A 21,623-nucleotide genomic window follows, 5' to 3' on the forward strand; every position below is an offset into this window, starting at 1 on the left:
CTATGGGGCATCTATGGGGCCATAATGAACGGTGCAGAGCATTCTATATGGCACAGCTTTCTATGGAGCATCTATGGGGCCATAATGAACGGTGCAGAGCATTCTATATGGGGCACAGCTTTCTATGGAGCATCTATGGGGCCATAATGAACGGTGCAGAGCATTCTATATGGGGCACAGCTTTCTATGGAGCATCTATGGGGCCATAATGAACGGTGCAGAGCATTCTATATGGCACAGCTTTATATGGAGCATCTTATGGGGCAATAATGAACGGTATGGAGCATCTATTTTTATTTTTGAAATTCACCGGTAGCTGCTGCATTTCCTACCGTAGGCTTATACTCGAGTCAATAAGTTTTCCCAGTTTTTTGTGGCAAAATTAGGGGGGGTCGGCTTATACTCGGGTCAGCTTATACTCGAGTATATACGGTAGTCAATAAATAACATTTCCCACATGTCTATTTTACACCAGCACAATTTTGGAAACAATTTTTTTTTGTTAGGACGTTTATAACCCTTATAGGGTTAAAAGTTGACTACCGATTTCTCATTTTTTCAACATTTTTTTTTTTTTAGGGACCACATCACATTTGAAGTCACTTTGAGGGGTCTATATGATAGAAAATACCCAAGTGTGACACCATTCTAAAAAACTGCACCCCTCAAGGTGCTCAAAACCACATTCAAGAAATTAACCCTTTATGTGCTTCACAGGAACTGAAGCAATGTGGAAGGAGAACATTTAACTTTTTTCACAAAAATTTTTTCAGAACCAGTTTTTTTTATTTTCACAAATGTAAAATCAGAAAATGAACCACAAAATTTGCTGAGCAATTTCTCCTGAACACGCCGATATCCCATATGTGGGGGTAAACCACTGTTTGTGCTCATGGCAGAGCTCGGAAGGGAAGGAGCATCGTTTGACTTTTTCAATGCAAAATTGGATGGAATTGAGATCGGACGCCATGTCGCGTTTGGAGAGGCCCTGATGTGCCTAAACAGCGGAAATCCCCCACAAGTGACACCATTTTGGAAACTAGACCACCCAAAGAACTTATCTAGATGTGTGGTGAGCACTTTGAACCCCAATTGTTTCACTAAAGTTTATAATGTAGAGCCGTGAATATAAAAAAAAATAATTTTTTTTCCACAAAAATATTTTAGCCCGCAATTTTTTATTTTCCCAAGGGCATCCGGAGAAATTGGACCCCAAAAGTTGTGCAATTTGTCCCGAGTACGCTGATACCCCATATGTGAGGGGGACCACTGTTTGGGCGGACGGCAGAGCTCGGAAGGGAAGGAGCAGTGTTTTACTTTTGCAACGCAGAATTGGCTGGAATTGAGATCAGATGCCATGTTGCATTTGGAGAGCCCCTCATGTGCCTAAACAGTGGAAACCCCCCAATTCTAACTCCAACCCTAAGCCTAACACACCACTAACCCTAATCCCAACCCTAACCACAACGCTAACTCCAACACACCCCTAACCCCAACATACTCCTAACCATAACTCTAGCCACAAACCTAACCCTAATCCAAACCCTAACCCTAATCCAAATCCTAACCCCAACTTTAGCCCCAACCCTAACACACCCCTAACCCTAATCCCAACCCTAAAAAGAGCCCTAACCCTAACTTTAGCCCTACTCACTTTAGCCTGACTCTAATCCTAACGGAAATATATATTTTTTATTTCATTATTGTTCCCTAACTAAGGGGGTGATAAAGGGGGGTTTTATTTCCAATTTTTTTATTTTGATCACTTCCTGGGTGCCATTTTCTTACCAGAAGAAGTCGCCGGCGGCTGTGGGGGGGGGGGGGGGACCAGGAGGACTCAGGGACACCAGCAGGTACCTGGGGTGGATCGGGAACCCTATTTCTCTCTCCTCTGATGTGTAATGTGCCGGGGGCGGTCCGTGACCGCTCCTGGCACATAGTGCCGGATGTCAGCTGCGATAGGCAGCTGACACCCGGCCGCGATCGGCCGCGCTCCCCCCGTGAGCGCGGCCGATCGCTCTGGATGTACTATTCCGTCCGTGGGAATTAAGGCCCACCCCACATGGACGGAATAGTACGTCCAATGACAGAAAGGGGTTAAAAACAATCATAGATAATATAAATCTAAAAGATATACAACCTTCCTCCAATTTTCCTGTGTGGAAAATGGAAAATAAAAGATAAAATCACCTGGAAAAACACTTCAAACCTATCCAATGGAATACACAGATTGCTATACGAAGATACATGTATCGAGCAAATTATATTTAAATTAAAAAATATATATATTTAAGTGAAATTCAATTTGCATGTTCTGTTTAGTTTCATATATATAAAAAGAAATGTTTTTCCTTGTGAGCGCAGGTAATATGTGATCTTTTATTTTCCATCTTCCACACGGGATGATTGGAGGAAGGTTGTATACCTTTCACATTCATATTATTTACTATTGTTTTTATTTCATAGTTAAAGAAAAACACACGAAATAATATAAAGGTTCGCCATCTGTTTCATGAGCATATTAAAAACCAAGCTGTGCAACTTCAGTACAGATGATGAAACATGCATATTCCCATTGTACAGCAGGAAGCTCCATGTGTTTTGTAAGATGTGAGTAGGCGAGATGGTAAACTAGTGATTGTTCTTAGATATGCTACAAGAATATAATCGTAAGGAACATTTGTGCAACATACAGTATGTGAACACATATTGAGTGGACTTTGAGTCTAAACAGGAATCATGGTATCTAGTTTTATTCAGATAAAAAAAAAAAATCTTATTCAATATAAAAGGGAAAGTAGCATGACTTTTAATATAATTCAACCACTTTACGCCCAATGACGGACATAGCAAGTCAAGAGCAGTTGTCAGTTCCCGCATCATGACATGCTATGTCCGTCATGGAAAGCTGGGTGGAGCGCCCCCAGATACAGGGCCACAAGTCACTCGGTACCGGTCCCTTCTCCTTCTGTTCTGCGGTTGTCACGGTGGCTGGACCCGGTCGTGACCCTGCTAAGGGGCGTCCAATGGAAATGGTAGTACAGTCTGTCAGTAGTTCGTGACGCCACCTGTGGTGTTCGGTCAGGGTGACCGACGCTGCTGTGGGGTCCGCTGGGGTGACGGAATGGCAGCTGGATGGTGTACCTTCCCACAGGTGAAGTATATCCCCAGGGCTTCCCAGTAGTGTGGATGGAGATGGTGTGAGGTGCAGGCAATAACAAGGACACAGGGTTGCAGTCTCTTTACCTTTTACTGAAGGCTTCAGTACACTCAGTCCAGAGCATGTTCAACCGGGCTATCAGAGACCGGCCGATCCGATGGGCACATCCAGAGTTTCCCTCGCAGATGGAAATCGTTGCCTACCAATAGCGCCTGCGTGTTGTAGTCCTACCCTGCTGAGCATTCGGAATAGTCCTCACAACTGCTGTTCTCCTTCGTTCGTTCTCTACAGCTTTCTCTCTCTCTCTCTCGTTCTTTGGTTCCAGATGTTGCTAGTTTCTAACGTCCCCCAGATATAGTATGGCTAGGACGCCACCCGTTTGACGGGAAGGCTTGGAGGTCTTCCGGGACCCTAGAGACGCCCCTCTCCCAATGTTGCCCCCTATGTCTTCGTAGGTGTAAAAGGTAGACAGCCAACCTATGATCAACTGTCCAGCGGAATTTGAAGTAAGGCCTGAAGTCAGTTACTCCTACGGTGATCCAGCCACCGACTACGCGCCTCAGTAAGATGTTGCCTTCCTCTCTCGGCACGACTCTTACTGGCTCTCCTTTGTGCTGATCTCGTTTACAGTTTTCCACAATATTCTTCCCATCTTGTCTCTTTCTTAGGATACCGCCGCAAGGTGTGCAGGCGCGGTTCCGTTACGTTCTGTTCTGTTCGCTAGGCGCCTGCCAGGTTCCCACGCCTGACAGGGACCCCCCTGTGCCTTCTCCCTGCAACACCCCCTGCCGTGGGATGTTGCCTGGTTGCAACCCAGTCAGCTTCTGACTAACTTCCTCCCCAGCCCCTAGTTTTACCAGTGTGAGGAGTGGCCCAATAAATAAAGCCTTTTTCTCCCCCTAGTGGCCAGAGTGTGAAGTGTAATGTGTTCTGGTGATACCTGGTCAGGAGAACTCTTTAGTGCCATCGGACGTACCGCTACTCGCCTTGGGGCCATACTGCAACGACCAGGTCTCTGGGGCGCTGCACTGGGCAGCACGGGAAAAGTTGAGGAGACCCATACCATCGGTCCCCACACTGGTCAGAGCATAGTCTAAGAAGCTTCTGCCAGTGCACCACTTACAGGTATAAAGCATTGCAATGCTGGTGCATTACAATGCATTAAACCAGCGATCAGTGAAAAACGTGAATGTCCCATAGAAGGACTAACTGAAAAAGGTTTTAAAAATTGTAAAGATATTAAAAAAATTAAACCACAAAATAATAATTTTAAAAAAATACGCATATTTGGTATCGCCATATCCAGAAAGGCCAAACCTATAAAACTGTCAAACTATTTAAATCCTACAGTGAATGCCCTAAAAAAAAAGTGGCAAACTATGGTTTTTCATTATACCACTGGAAAAAAGTGGAATAAAACACAATCAAAAAGACGAATGTAAATGAAAATGGTATCACTGAAAACATCATCTTGTCCAGCAAAAAACAAGCAACAATAGATCTCCTTCAGTGAAAAAATAAAAAAGTTACAGCTCTCAGAATATAGTGATGCAAAAAAATTCTCAATTAGGCCGGCGTCACACACAGCGTATGAAAATACGGTCCGTATATTACGGCCGTAATACGCTGAAAAGTCCCGAAAATAGTGGTCCGTAGCTCCTCCGTAGGCAGGGTGTATCAGCGTTTTTTGCGCATGGCATCCTCCGTATGTAATCTGTATGTTATCCGTACTGCGTGTTTTTATCGCAGGCTTGCAAAACCGACACACGGCTATACAAAGGATCCATGTGTAAAAAAAAAAAACATATACACTGTATAACTGTATATATATATATATATATATATATATATATATATATATATATATATATATATATATATATATATATAGTAGAAAGCCGGTAATTCAATTACCGGCTTTTGCTTTCTCCTTCCTAAACTTGACATGATATGAGACATGGTTTACATACAGTAAACCATCTCATATCACCATTTTTTTGCATATTCCACACTACTAATGTTAGAATAAATTAATACAACAACCTTTGTGATTTTTTCATTAAATTAATTTTTAATAATGTGTGGGTTTTTTTTTAACCCTTTACTATTGGATTAATAATGGATAGGTGTCATAATTGACGCCTCTCCATTATTAATTAGGCTTAATGTCACCTTACAATAGCAAGGTGACATTAACCCTTCATTACCCCATATCCCACCGCTACACGGGAATGGGAAGAGAGTGGCCAAGTGCCAGAATAGGCGCATCTTCCAGATGTGCCTTTTCTGGGGTGGCTGGGGGCAGGTGTTTTTAGCCAGGGGGGGGCCAATAACCATGGACCCTCTCCAGGCTATTAATATCTGCCCTCAGTCACTGGCTTTACTACTCTGGCGGCGAAAATTGTGCGGGAGCCCACGCCAATTTTTTCCGCCATTTAACCCTTTAATTTACTAGCTAGAACAGCCAAATTTTGCATAGACACACTACTAACATTAGTAGTTTGGAATATGCAAAAAAATGGTGATATGAGATGGTTTACTGTATGTAAACCAGGTCTCATATCATGTCGGGTTTAGGAAGGAGAAAGCAAAAGCCGGCAATTGAATTACCGGCTTTCTGCTATCTAGCGCTGGATGAAATAATAATATATAGACATATATGTGTCTCACTGACATATATATATATATATACCTATTCTATGTGTACACATTTATTCTACCTATTCTACTGTAAGCTGTCAGTGTGATTTTAATGTACACCGCACTGAATTGCCGGCTTTTCTCTCTAACACCGCTGCGTATTCCTCGCAAGTCACACTGCTGGTCCGTGTGTAATCCGTATTTTTGGGGCTTCCATAGACTTTCATTGACGTTTTATTTGCGCAATACGGTGACAAACGCAGCATGCTGCGATTTTCTACGGCCGTAGAAAGCCGTATAATACTGATCAGTTTAATATGGCAGATAGGAGCAGGGGCATAGAGAATAATTGTGCCGTATGTTTTGCGAGTTTCTGCGCTCTTACGTCCGTAAAACTCGCAAGTGTGACGCCGACCTAAAATTGTTTTTGTGTAAAAGCAGAAAAACATAAAATTATAAAAATGTGGTATTGCTGTAATCATACTGACCCGAAGAATAAAACTGTCTTAACAAGTTTGCCACACAGTGAACAGCATATAAAAAACCTAAACAATCTGAGTTGTTGGTTTTTATTCATTCTACCTCCCAAAAATCAGAATTGAAAGCAATAAAAAAAATGTTATGTGACCAAAAATGGTACTAATGAAAACATCATTTTGTCCTGCAAAAAACAAGCTCTAAAATGACTCTGTCTGCAGAAATATAAGAAACTATAGCTTTTACAATAATGGCTATGCAAAAACAAAGCCTTTTAGTGTGTGAAAGCAGCCAAACATAAAAATAAACAATGTAACTCTCAGATCTCTGTATTCACACTGACCCGAAGAACAAAGTCGCCTTATCACTTATATAGCACAAGGAACGGCATAAAAAATAAATAAAACCAATTCTTCAACTGATGTTCATTCTGCCTCCCAAAGAACGCAGTAAGACTCGGCTCAGGTTTATTCTGCACTCTACGCTGAGCGCTTACATCCGGTTTTCTGTGTAAATCTCCGAAATATGTGATTCAGACAGAACCCTGGCAGAAAATTCCCTATAACAAGTACGATGGAGACACTATTGACACCTTCTGGCCTATGATCCGGCCATGCCCCTCATTTTAGGAGTGCATAAATGTGGTCATCCACAGTCCACTGCTGAACAGAGGCCAGATGGAGTCCAGAGAAACTCTGCTGCCTCATTAGGTAATGGATCCCTCAGGGGTTTCATCCCAATCACGAATTTTGTAGATTTCGATGGAAACCATGATGTTAGTGCTCAGCATAGAGCACAGTATTAATGTGATCCAAAATGCTCTGAACCCTAAAATGCCACCATTAAAATCTTCTACTCAACCCACAAAAAACAAATCCTCACTTAGGTTAGTAATCTGTTAGCAGAAATATAGGGAATGTCCACATTACTGGTAGCACAAAGGCTCTGGGCAAGTGACATGCAGAGCGAGGACAGCAGCACACATGGGGAAGAGGCATATCACCCAAACAGAGAGGAAGCAGTGTCGTGGCCTCAGACAGAAGGCGTTCATCCGTTCTCCGTAACACCAACATGAGGGAGTTGACATTCCAACTGTTAGATCTTCCAGAGTCTGGTTATTTTTTAAAGGCTCTGCCGATAACCCCAAACAGGCCATTTGCAGCACCTGCCATGCCCGCATCAGCAGGGGAAACAAGACTACCAGCCTGACCACCACCAGCATGATCAGGCACATGGCAGCAAAGCACCAGACTTTGTGGGCTCCAGGAACACTGTCTGCAGGGGACGCCACTGCTATTTCCACTGTTTTGCGCAGAAGCAAATCCCCAGTCCACCGTGCATGTGAAGATGCCTCTAGCCCTGCACCTGTTGCCCACAGTTAAGCACCACCACCATCAAGCCCGTTTATGTCCTAGCACAGCCTTCAGTTATCTATACCCCAGTCATTGGAACGCAAGAGGAAATACCCAGCCAATCCCCCACAGGCTACAGTACTAAATTCTAACATTTCTCTTCTGCTTGCACTCGAAATGTTGCCTTTTAGGCTAGTTGAGACAGAGGTTTTCCGCAACCTGATGGCGGCGGCCGTCCCAAGGTACTCGGTCCCCAGTCACCACTAATTCTCCTGGTGTGCCGTACCGGCATTACACCAGCATGTGCCCCACAACATTACTAGTGCCCTCAACAATACTGTTACTGTGAAAGTCCACCTAACCACGGACAAGTGCTCGTGGCCAGGGATGGTACATCTCACTGGGTTAACATAGTGGAAGCCGGGATCATGTCGGACCTTGGGATGGAACACATCCTCCCCACGCTGAGGATTGCGAGCCCTATGTCAATCAGGGTTGCCCCCCACACAGTGTACAGCTCCTGCATCTCCTCCTCCTCTTCAGCCTCCGTCTCTGAAACCAAAACAGCAGTCAGAAGCTGGAAGCACTGCAGCACTGCCTTAGCCAAGCGGCAACAGGCTGTGCTGAAGCTAATCTGCGTAGGTGACAAACCGCACAATGCAGAAGAATTGTGCACAGCACTGAAAGGGCAGTCAGATATTTGGATGACATCGCTGAACCTACAGCCAGGCATGGTCATGTGTGACAATGGAGGGAACCTAGTGGCGGCTCTGAGGCAAGGTGATCTCACACACATACCTTGCCTGGCCCATGTGCTTAACCTTGTGTTTCAACGTTTTTTGAAAAGCTACCCGGAGCTGCCAGATCTGCTAGTGAAAGTACACCATCTGTCTGTCCATTTTAGAAAGTCAGCTACAGCTTCAGCCACCTTCGCCGTGCTTCAGCAGCATTTGCAGCATCAGGTTCACCAACTGGTGTGTGATGTCCCCACATGTTGGAACTCTACACTGCATATGTTGGAAAGGATTTGTGAGCAGAAGAGAGCAGTTGTTGACTACCAACATCAACAAGGCCGTCGCTATTCAGTTCAGACTCCACACAAGACCTCAGGAGCAGACATGGATGTCAGACATATGTACCATCCTCCAAAACTGCACCAAGATGGTGAGCGGCGATGACGCCATAATTAGCGTGACCATCCCACTTCTCAGCATTCTGAAAACCTCTCTGTTTACAATTAAAGAGAATGCATTGGAGGCAGAGCACGAGGACATGGATCAAACAACCAAACAGGGGGATCACACTCAGCCCAGCCTCATGTCTTCCCCACGTGAATTGGTAGGCGAGGAGGAGGAGGAGGAGGAGGAAGAACAGGAGCTACATACATGTGCTATAGACGGTACTACAAGCACAGCTGTCATACCGTCTGTTCAGTGGGGATGGCCTGAGGACAGGGAGGAGGAGGATGAGGAGGAGAAGGACTCCATGGTCCAGTTGGTGAGGACACAGAAGTCTTGCCTGTTAGCAGTCTGGCACGCATGGCTGACTTTATGTTGCGCTGCGTTTCACGTGACCCTTGCTTTATAAAAAGTTTTGGTGACACTCATTACTGGTTAGTGACACTTCTAGATCCCTGCTACAAGGAGAACTTTCAATATCTTCTGCCAGAGGCAGAGAGATGTACTAAAATGTTGCAGTACCAGAGTGCCCCTTGTAGCAGAATTACTAAGAAAATTCCCATGTGAGAACGCTGGCAGCAGACATCAGAGTTTGTTGTACAACCAAGGAGTCCAAGCGAGAGAGACAGAAGTACAATCCAGCTCAGGCAAGGGAACAATGGCAAAGTTCTGGGACAGTTTTCTCAGACCCTCCCATCGTGCCAGCACAGAGGCAAGAGGTTCTGTCACAAGAAGTGCAATGTTTGGAAAGATGCTGAGGGAGTACCTTGCAGATCGTACAAACGTCCTCTGGGATTCCTCTGTGCCTTCTAATATTGGGTTTCCAAGATGGACACGTGGCATGAACTGGCTCTCTACGCCTTGGAGGTTCTGGCCTGCCCTGCGGCTAGTGTTCTGTCTGAGCTGGTCTTTAGTGCCACCGGTGGAATTATAACAGAAAAGCGCATCTGCCTGTCAACGGAAAATGCTGACTCTTATAAAAATGAACAAGGGCTGTATTGGGAAAGACTTCTGTACACCACCAACTGAAAACAGCGAAACATAACCTCTAATACATTCTGGGATTTTTTAGGGAGGTGTATTCTCATGCACCTCTTCACAACCACACATGGGTATACACTTCCAGATTTGGTCTGTTTGTTGTTATCCTCCTCCTTATCCTCATCCTCATCATCCACAACCATTAGAACACCAGGGTGAATGGATTCTGTGATGCCAAAGTCACAAATTTTTTTATGCAAGGGTGTTTTTATGATGCCCGTTTCTAATTGGAAACCAAAACAAATGTTATTTCCAAAGGGGGAAATGTGATTAAAAAAAAACAAAACAAAAAAAAAACAGATGTATGTCTATTATTCCCATTTATTCTTATATTTTCCATTTTCCTTATCTCTGGTCAGTCCTCTAATGAGGTAGTGTATACCTCTACAATAGAAAATTATTCAAAGACTTTTATGTTATATTTTTATTTATAGCCCTGTCTTTGAGTTGTTGCTAGGGTCAAACATATCTCGTTCTGCACATTCTGGCTTCAAATCTATGAACCTGTGTTGGCCCCTCCCTTGTTATTTACTTTCATCAGTGAATTCACATTCTTCATTTATTTGTTTGATTTCATTATGATTTAAATTTATGTCCCCTCATTCTCCACCACTAGATCACAAGGTTTAACGTGTTCTGTGCTGCTATAGGCAGTCCAAGTTTTGGCAAGCGTGTCTATGATGCCCATAGTATATTTTTTAAACCTGTATCCACCTTGCGGAAATGTTTGTCAGCCCATACACTTAGTGTATGTGCATTACAAGACTAGGAGACCCGCTCCTTTACATTGGGCCTTGTTTTTAATGAGTCCTTCAGCAAGGTCTCCTCATTCTCCAACACTAGATCACCACGCTGAACGTGTTCTGTGCCGCTATAGGCAGTCCAATTTTTGGCAAGGGTGTCTATGATCCCCATTAAATATTTTAAAAAAATGTATCCCCTTTGGGGAAATGTTTGTCAGCCCATACACTTAGTGGATGGGCATTACAAGACTAGGAGACCCTCTCCTTTAAATTGGGCCTAGTTTTTAATGAGGCCTTCCTCCACCTCCCATAATTTTCCACCACTAGATCACCAGGGTTCACGTGTTCCGTGCTGCTACAGACAGTCAAGTTCTTGGCAAGGGTGTATATGATCCCCATTAAATATTTTAAAAAAATTTACCCCCATAGGGAAATGTTTGTCAGCCCATACACTTAGTGTATGGGCGTTACGAGTCTAGGAAACCCACTCCTTTGTAATGGGACAGGTTATTTATGAGGCTCTCCATGTTTCTTCCAAGGGGTGATTGAGGTGCGTGCAAATTTGGGTCAAGGTGGCCCTTGCATTCAATGCATAAGGAGACAGTATGGCAGGACCAACTGAAGAATGTGAAGTGGGTTTTCCTGTGGCCATCCAGTACCTGGGTTCAAAGGCTTATTGGGGTGCATATGACTTGATAGCAGGGCAGGCCTTGCAGTTAATACATAAGAAAACAGTATGGCAGGACCACCTGAAGAATGTGAAGTGGGTTTTCCAGTGGCCATCAAGTACCTGGGTTCAAAGGCTTATTGGGGTGCATATGACTGGGTAGCAGGGCAGGCTTTGAAGTCAGTACATAAGAAAACAGTATAGCAGGACCAACTGAAGAATGTGAAGTGGGTTTTCCTGTGGCTATCCAGTACCTGGGTTTAAAGGCTTCTTGGGGTGCATATGACTGGGTAGCAGGGCAGGCTTTGCAGCTTATAAGAAAACAGTGTGTCAGGACCAACTGAAGAATGTGAAGTGGATTTTCCTGTGGCCATCCAGTACCTGGGTTCAAAGGCTTATTGGGGTGCATATGACTTGGTAGCAGGGCAGGCCTTGCATTCAATGCAACATTTTTTCAGGAGGCCCTCCTGTACTTCTCGTGAAAGGGGTATTGGGGTGTGTCATAATTCTTGGCAGCCCATCCACTCACAGCATAGGCTACAACAGCTTAGGAGACCCACTGTTTCACAATGGCCCTTTAAGAATATTAATGCTGCCTGATGCCCCTCTAAAATTAGGCCTTGTGACTTTAAGAGTCCCTCCTTCGTAAATGAAACAAGATGTGTCTCCTTATGTGTCACACACCACATGGCCAGCTAGGGTTGTTAAATGTTACAGTGACATTTCCCAATGAATGCATTTGTATTGGTTGAAAGCAATGTTAAAGTTGAAAAACGCATCAAAAACGCTGCATGTGAAATAGCCCAAATGGTGGAGGAACATTTTGGTCTGGGGTTAATTATTTTGCCTTATGTACAAGTCATTAGCCTGGAAAGGATGCACCTTAACATATTTCCCAGCAAAATCCATTTTGGTTTAGTTTTTGTATGTTTTTGGTGCACCTGTAAAAATGGCGTGAAACTCTGACAACATTGCTTACAGCTGTGACCTAAGAGTCAGAAATGTTTCCAGGGGCAATCCCCATGATGTTCCTGGGTCATTTGAGCAGTGTTTCCATCATTTTCTGACGTTTATAGATCACGGTAAAAATACTCGGGTTTCCCATAGACTTACATTGGGCTCATTACTTGGGTTGAGTACCCAAGTATTCCAATTTGCTCAACCAGAGCAACGAGCACCCGAGCATTTTAGTGCTCGCCTATCGCTATTAAGAGTCTGTCTATGGGGATTGCATTATGCTAAAGAGTCTGCCCGTGGGGAATGGATTATACTATATGGAGGCCTATGGGGAGTACATTATGATATAGAGGCCTACGAGAAGTTCATTATACTATATTGAGAACTATCTGGTGCATTATACTATATGGAGGCTAGCTAGGGGGTCATCATATAGCGTAGAGATTACAGTGAGGGGGCAGTCATTCAGTTTTGGAGACATTAAATGGAACCTGTCACTTCCCCCCAGGTGTTTTTAACTGAAAGAGCCACCTTGCGCAGCAGTAACGCTGCATTCTGTCAAGGTGGCTCTTTTAGTTGGGGTCCCTGCCAATGCTGAACTATTCGTTTTTAGAATTTGCCTTTCCTACCTGTAGTCTATCCTGGGGGGGCATGTCTTTTCCCCCCTGACACAAACGCCTCCCAGCCATCACTCAGGGCCTCCATGCGCTGGGCGCCGCCTCCACTTCCTTCATTAATGTCCCCGACGCCTGCGCTGTAAGTTTTTTTTGGGGGGGGCATGCGCAGTTTGCGCTGCCTTTCGACTCCCATCACATCATGGGAACTTACAGCGCAGGCGCCGGGGACATTAATGAAGGAAGTGGAGGCGGTGCGCGGCGCATGGAGGCCCTAATTGACGGCTGGGAGGTGTTTGTGTCTGGGGGGAAAAGACATGCCCCCCTGACAAACTACGGGTAGGAAAGCAAAATTCTAATAACGAATAGTTCAGCGTTGGCAAGGACCCCAACTAAAAGAGCCACCTTGACCGAATGCAGCATTACAGCAGCACAAGGTGTCTCTTTTAGTTAAAAATGCCTGTGGGGTGACAGGTTCCCTTTAACCCCTTTCTGACATCAGACGTACTATCCCGTCGAGGTGGGGTGGGCCCCTATGACCACCGACGGGATAGTACGTCATACGCGATCGGCCGCGCTCACGGGGGGAGCACGGCCGATCGCGGCCGGGTGTCAGCTGCCTATCACAGCTGACATCCGGCACTATGTGCCAGGAGCGGTCACGGACCACTCCCAGCACATTAACCCCCGACACACCGCGATCAAACATGATCGGGATGTGCCGGCGGTACAGGGAAGCATCGCGCAGGGAGGGGGCTCCCTGCGGGGGGCTTCCCTGAGCCCCCCGCAGCAACGCGATGTGATCGCGTTGCTGCGAGGGTCTCCGTACCTCCCTCCCTGCTCCAGGCCCGGATCCAAGATGGCCGCGGCATCCGGGTCCTGCAGGGAGGGAGGTGGCTTCACAGAGCCTGCTCAGAGCAGGCACTGTGAAGCTTGCAGTGCTGTAAGTAAGATCGGTGATCTGACAGAGTACTGTGCAAACTGTCAGATCACCGATCTGTGATGTCCGCCCATGGGACAAAGTAAAAAAGTTAAAAAAGTTTTTTACAAATGTGTAAAAAAAAAAAAAAAAAAAAAAATCCTAAATAATGAAAAAATATATATATATATTATTCCCATAAATAAATTTCTTTATCTAAATAAAAAAACAATAAAATTACACATATTTAGTATCGCCGCGTCCGTAACGGCCCGACCTATAAAACTGGCCCACTAGTTAACCCCTTCAGTAAACACCGTAAGAAAAAAAAAAAAACGAGGCAAAAAACGCTTTATTATCATACCACCGAACAAAAAGTGGAATAACACGCGATCAAAAAGACAGATATAAATAACCATGGTACCGCTGAAAGCATCATCTTGTCCCGCAAAAAACGAGCCACCATACAGCATCATCAGCAAAAAAATAAAAATGTTACAGTCCTGAGAATAAAGCGATGCAAAAATAATTATTTTTTCTATAAAATAGTTTTTATCGTATAAAAGCGCCAAAACATAAAAAAAGATATAAATGAGGTATCGCTGTAATCGTACTGACCCGAAGAATAAAACTGCTTTATCAATTTTACCAAACGCGGAACGGTATAAACGCCTCCCCCAAAATAAATTCATGAATAGCTGGTTTTTGGTCATTCTGCCTCACAAAAATCGGAATAAAAAGCGATCAAAAAAATGTCACGTGCCCGAAAATGTTACCAATAAAAACGTCAACTCGTCCCGCAAAAAACAAGACCTCACATGACTCTGTGGACCAAAATGTGGAAAAATTATAGCTCTCAAAATGTGGTAACGCAAAAAATATTTTTTGCAATAAAAAGCGTCTTTCAGTATGTGACGGCTGCCAATCATAAAAATCCGCTAAATAACCCGCTATAAAAGTAAATCAAACCCCCCTTCATCACCCCCTTAGTTAGGGAAAAATTAAAAAAATGTATTTATTTCCATTTTCCCATTAGGGCTAGGGTTAGGGTTAGGGCTAGGGTTAGGGTTAAGGCTAGGGTTAGGGCTAGGGTTAGGGCTAGGGTTAGGGCTAGGGTTAGGTCTAGGGTTAGGTCTAGGGTTAGGGCTAGGGTTGGGGCTAAAGTTACGGTTAGGGTTGGGGCTAAAGTTACGGTTAGGGTTTAGATTACATTTACAGTTGGGAATAGGGTTGGGATTAGGGTTAGGGGTGTGGTTAGGGCTACTGTTGGGATTAGGGTTAGGGGTGAGTTTGGATTAGGGTTTCAGTTATAATTGGGGGGTTTCCACTGTTTAGGCACATCAGGGGCTCTCCAAACGCGACATGGCGTCCGATCTCAATTCCAGCCAATTCTGCGTTGAAAAAGTAAAACAGTGCTTCTTCCCTTCCGAGCTCTCCAGTGCGCCCAAACAGGGGTATACCCCAACATATGCAGTATCAGCATACTCAAGACAAATAGGACAACAAATTTTGGAGTCGAATTTCTCCTCTTACCCCAGGAAAAATACAAAACTGGGGGCTAAAAAATAATTTTTGTGGGAAAAATGTTTGTTTTATTTTTACGGCTCTGCATTATAAACTTCTGTGAAGCCCTTAGTGGGTCAAAGCGCTCACCACATATCTAGATAAGTTCCTTAGGGGGTCTAGTTTCCAAAAGGGTGTCACTTGTGGGGGTTTCTACTGTTTAGGTACATTAGGGGCTCTGCAAACGCAATGTGACACCTGCAGACCATTCCATCAAAGTCTGCATTCCAAATGGCGCTCCTTCCCTTCCGAGCCCTCCCATGCGCCCAAACAGTGGTTCCCCCCATATATGGCGTATCATCGCACTCAGAACAAATTGGGCAACAAATTTTGGGGTCCAATTTCTCCTGTTACCCTCGGGAAAATGCAAAACTGGGGCCTAAAAAAATAATTTTTGTGGGAAAAAATTTTTGTTTTATTTTTACGGCTCTGCATTATAAACTTCTGTGAAGCACTTGGTGGGTCAAAGTGCTCTCCACACCTCTAGATAAGTTCCTTAGGGGGTCTACTTTCCAAAATGGTGTCACTTGTGGGGGGTTTCAATGGTTAGGCACATCAGAAGCTCTCCAATAACAACATGGCGTCCCATCTCAATTCCAGTCAATTTTGCATTGAAAAGTCAAACGGCGCTCTTTCCCTTCCGAGCTCTCCCACGCGCCCAAACAGTGGTTTACCCCCACATATGGGGTATCAGCGTACTCAGGACAAATTGTACAACAACTTCTGGGGCCCATTTTCTCCTGTTACCCTTGGTAAAATAAAACAAATTGGAGCTGAAGTAAATCTTTTGCGAAAAAAAGTTAAATGTTCATTTTTATTTAAACATTCCAAAAATTCCTGTGAAGCACCAGAAGGGTTAATAAACTTCTTGAATATGGTTTTGAGCACCTTGAGGGGTGCAGTTTTTAGAATGGTGTCACACTTGGGTATTTTCTATCATATAGACCCCTCAAATGAGATGTGGTCCCTAAAAAAAAAAATGGTGTTGTAAAAACGAGAAATTGCTGGTCAACTTTTAACCCTTATAACTCTCTAACAAAAAAACATTTTGGTTCCAATATTGTGCTGATGTAAAGTAGACATGTGGGAAATGTTACTTATTAAGTATTTTGTGTGATATATCTCTGTGATTTAATTGCATAAAAATTCAAAGTTAGAAAATTGCGAAATTTTCATAATTTTCGCTAAATTTCCATTTTTTTCACAAATAAACGCAGGTACTATCAAAGAATTTTTACCACGATCATGAAGTACAATATGTCACGAGAAAACCGTGTCAGAATCACTGGGATCTGTTGAAACATTCCAGAGTTATAACCTCATAAAGGGACAGTAGTCAGAATTGTAAAAATTGGCCCGGTCATTAACTTGCAAACCACCCTTGGGGGTAAAGGGGCTAAACAGTTTGTTGGCTACTAAGCGGTCAGTATACTGTGTGGGTGGTAGTATACAGCGAGGGGTCAATATACTGTATAGGGGAGCTGTACAGGGGGGAGACTCAGAACATTATTAAATGTAAAGTGGGCACCTATTGTTAAAGGGAACTCGGGTTACTGTGACTGTCAAAGGAGCACGCAGGGCATTATTAGTTTCTAGGTTGAAATGTGGGCACTGTTAGGGTACTTGCACCCAGCATTATTATATTCTAGAGTGTTTTTTTACCATCTAGAGGCACACTGCTCCATAGAGCAGATGCATTAATAGGACACATAGGGCAGCAGCGGCTCAGTATTGGGGTATCAGGTACAGTAATGGGAACACATACCCCAATACTGAGCCGCTGCTGCCGTATCAGATGCAGTAATAGGGACACATACGGCAGCAGCAGCTCAGTATTGGGGTATCAGGTGCAGTAATAGGGACACATACGGCAGCAGCAGCTCAGTATTGGGGTATCAGGTGCAGTAATAGGGACACATACGGCACCAGGGACTCAGTATTGGGGTATCAGGTGCAGTAATAGGGACACATGGCAGCAGCCGCTCAGTATTGGGGTATCAGGTGCAGTAATAGGGACACATACGGCACCAGTGGCTCAGTATTGGGGCATCAGGTGCCGTAATAGGGACACATACGGCACCAGCGACTCAGTATTGGGGTATCAGGTGCAGTAATAGGGTCACATACGGCAGCAGTGGCTCAGTATTGGGGTATCAGGTGGAGTAATAGGGACACATACGGCAGCAGCGGCTCAGTATTGGGGTATCAGGTGCAGTAATAGGGACACATGACAGCAGCGGCTCAGTATTGGGGTATCAGGTGCAGTAATGGGAACACATACCCCAATACTGAGCCGCTGCTGCCGTATCAGGTGCAGTAATAGGGACACATACGGCAGCAGCAGCTCAGTGTTGGGGTATCAGGTGCAGAAATAGGGACACATGACAGCAGCGGCTCAGTATTGGGGTATCAGGTGCAGTAATAGGGACACATGGCAGTAGCGGCTCAGTTATGGGGAATCAGGTGCAGTAATAGGGACACATACGGCACCAGTGTCTCAGTATTGGGGTATCAGGTGCAGTAATAGGGACACATACGGCACCAGCGACTCAGTATTGGGGTATCAGGTGCAGTAATAGGGACACATACGGCACCAGCGACTCAGTATTGGGGTATCAGGTGCAGTAATAGGGACACATACGGCAGCAGCGGCTCAGTATTGGGGTATCAGGTGGAGTAATAGGGACACCTACGGCAGCAGCGGCTCAGTATTGGGGTATCAGGTGCAGTAATAGGGACACATGACAGCAGCGGCTCAGTATTGGGGTATCAGGTTCAGTAATAGGGACACATGACAGCAGCGGCTCAGTATTGGGGTATCAGGTGCAGTAATCGGGACACATACGGCACCAGAGGCTCAGTATTGGGCTATCAGGTGCAGTAATAGGGACACATACGGCAGCAGCGGCTCAGTATTGGGGTATCAGGAGCAGTAATAGGGACACATACGGCACCAGCGACTCAGTATTGGGGTATCAGGTGCAGTAATAGGGACACATGGCAGGAGCGGCTCAGTATTGGGGTATCAGGTGCAGTAATAGGGACACATACGGCACCAGAGGCTCAGTATTGGGCTATCAGGTGCAGTAATAGGGACACATACGGCACCAGCGACTCAGTATTGGGGTATCAGGTGCAGTAATAGGGTCACATACGGCAGCAGCGGCTCAGTATTGGGGTATCAGGTTCAGTAATAGGGACACATACGGCAGCAGCAGCTCAGTATTGGGGTATCAGGTTCAGTAATAGGGACACATACGGCAGCAGCGGCTCAGTATTGGGGTATCAGGTGCAGTAATAGGGACACATGACAGCAGCGGCTTAGTATTGGGGTATCAGGTGCAGTACTAGCGACACATGGCAGCAGCGGCTCAGTATTGGGGTATCAGGTGCAGTAATAGGGACACATACGGTGCCAGCGGCTCAGTATTGGGGTATCAGGTGCAGTAATAGGGACACATACGGCACCAGTGGCTCAGTATTGGGGTATCAGGTGCAGTAATAGGAACACATACGGCAGCAGCGGCTCAGTATTGGGGTATCAGGTTCAGTAATAGGGACACATACGGCAGCAGCAGCTCAGTATTGGGGTATCAGGTTCAGTAATAGGGACACATACGGCAGCAGCGGCTCAGTATTGGGGTATCAGGTGCAGTAATAGGGACACATGACAGCAGCGGCTTAGTATTGGGGTATCAGGTGCAGTACTAGCGACACATGGCAGCAGCGGCTCAGTATTGGGGTATCAGGTGCAGTAATAGGGACACATACGGTGCCAGCGGCTCAGTATTGGGGTATCAGGTGCAGTAATAGGGACACATACGGCACCAGTGGCTCAGTATTGGGGTATCAGGTGCAGTAATAGGAACACATACGGCAGCAGCGGATCAGTATTGGGGTATCAGGTGCAGTAATAATGACATATATGGTAGCAGCGGTGCAGTATTGGGGTATCAGGTGCAGTAATTGGGACACATACGGCAGCAGCTCAGTATTGGGGTATCAGGGGCAGTAATAGGGACACATACGGCAGCAGCGGCTCAGTATTGGGGTATCAGGTGCAGTAATAGGGACACATACGGCAGCAGCGGCTCAGTATTGTGGTATCAGGTGCAGTAATAGGGACACATATGGCAGCAGCGGCTCAGTATTGGGGTATCAGGTGCAGTAATAATGACATATACGGCAGCAGCAGCTCAGTATTGGGGTATAAGGTGTAGTAATAGGGTCACATATGGCAGCAGCGGCTCAGTATTGGGGTATCAGGTGCAGTAATAGGGACACATACGGCAGCAGCGGCTCAGTATTGGAGTATCAGGGGCAGTAATAGGGACACATACGGCAGCAGCGGTTCAGTATTGGGGTATCAGGGGCAGTAATAGGGACACATACGGCAGCAGCGGCTCAGTATTGGGGTATCAAGTGCAGTAATAATGACATATATGGCAGCAGCGGTGCAGTATTGGGGTATCAGGTGCAGTAATAATGACATATACGGCAGCAGCGGCTCAGTATTGGGGTATAAGGTGTAGTAATAGGGTCACATATGGCAGCAGCGGCTCAGTATTGGGGTATCAGGTGCAGTAATAGGGACACATACGGCAGCAGCAGCTCAGTATTGGAGTATCAGGGGCAGTAATAGGGACACATACGGCAGCAGTGGCTCAGTATTGGAGTATCAGGGGCAGTAATAGGGACACATACAGTAGCAGAGGCTCAGTATTGGGGTATCAGGTGCAGTAATAGGGACACATACGGCAGCAGCGGCTCAGTATTGGGGTATCAGGGGCAGTAATAGGGACACATGGCAGCATCGGCTCAGTATTGGGGTATCAGGTGCAGTAATAGGGACACATGGCAGCAGCGGCTCAGTATTGGGGTATCAGGTGCAGTAATAGGGACACATACGGCAGCGGCTCAGTATTGGGGTATCAGGTGCAGTAATAGGGACACATACGGCAGAGGCTCAGTATTTGGGTATCAGGTGCAGTAATAGGGACACATACGGCAGCAGTGGCTCAGTATTGGGGTATCAGGGGCAGTAATAGGGACACATACAGGAGCAGCTGCTCAGTATTGGGGTATCAGGTGCAGTAATAATGACATATATGGCAGCAGCGGCTCAGTATTGGGGTATCAGGTGCAGTAATAGGGACACATACGGCAGCAGCGGCTCAGTATTGGGGTATCAGGTGCAGTAATAGGGACACATACGGCAGCAGCAGCTCAGTATTGGAGTATCAGGGGCAGTAATAGGGACACATACGGCAGCAGTGGCTCAGTATTGGAGTATCAGGGGCAGTAATAGGGACACATACAGTAGCAGAGGCTCAGTATTGGGGTATCAGGGGCAGTAATAGGGACACATGGCAGCATCGGCTCAGTATTGGGGTATCAGGTGCAGTAATAGGGACACATACGGCAGCAGCGGCTCAGTATTGGGATATCAGCAGGATGAGGAGTTTGTGCAGGTTGGGAATAGATGGTGATGGGGCTGGAATCTGAGAAGTGAAATGTGTCTTTGTTGCATTCTCTGCAGCCGAGGCCTGACTGGTAGAAGTTGTCATGTCGGTCTGTGCCAGATGGAAAATCGTGAAAAGAGATTGATTCTATCAGAGAACGTCCTTTGTAAGTCACGATCTGTAACTGTGCTGTGATCTCCTATATGTTCTGTAGGGCTGGTATTTACCACTGACCATATGGCGGTAATATCCATGTTGGTCGTTATATAGAGATTATCTTCAGTAACAGCGCGGTCATCTGCTGAGGTTCTCCTCCACTATTAGGGGGCATCACCCAGTTGTTATCAAAGATACCTGGTTAGGGGCCCACTCAGAAGCTTCGCCCCCCTGAACCAAAACCCTAGCTACGCCTCTGGATGTAGGTCTATGCAAAATAAACATAACACATATTGGAGCTGTATAAAGATGATAGGTGCCAGGGTCTGTAATGCTGAGCAGCTGGGGGCTCCTTTACCTGCAGTTCACATGTCCCGGACGGTGGTTGCTTTACTGTGCAGACAGGAGGCCACTGACTGCTACTGAACACAGTGTCCACAGGCAGTGGGGGAGGACTCCGGCGTCTGCGCAGTGAGCACAGCGTGTTGGCTGTTTCTATGGTGATGGTGTCTCACATGACCGATAATGCAGACCCAGCGTCTGCGCACTGTGCAAAGCTTGGCAGGCGTTCCTATGGTGATGGCCAGGCTCACACTCAGGGATGATGTGCGGTGAGGGAGGAGCTGGAACCCTGTGAAAGTGAGGAAGTATTAACCCTCCATGGTCCAGTATAATAAGAGGGGAGCTGGTATTG

General features: G+C 45.7%; 1 protein-coding gene across 2 annotated transcripts in view; it reads right to left on the minus strand.

Moving 5' to 3' along the window:
- Window positions 1–21,392, minus strand: part of MAP9 (microtubule associated protein 9) — a 286,412-nt gene extending 265,020 nt beyond the window's left edge. For both annotated transcript variants that reach the window (XM_069744116.1, XM_069744115.1), the window contains exon 1: window positions 21,288–21,392. The gene's annotated coding sequence lies outside the window, so the exon portion shown is untranslated. The remainder of the gene's footprint in view (window positions 1–21,287) is intronic.
- Between the last annotated feature and the right edge of the window lie 231 nt (window positions 21,393–21,623).

Source organism: Ranitomeya imitator, chromosome 1, assembly GCF_032444005.1.
Source record: "Ranitomeya imitator isolate aRanImi1 chromosome 1, aRanImi1.pri, whole genome shotgun sequence".
NCBI lineage: Eukaryota > Metazoa > Chordata > Amphibia > Anura > Dendrobatidae > Ranitomeya > Ranitomeya imitator.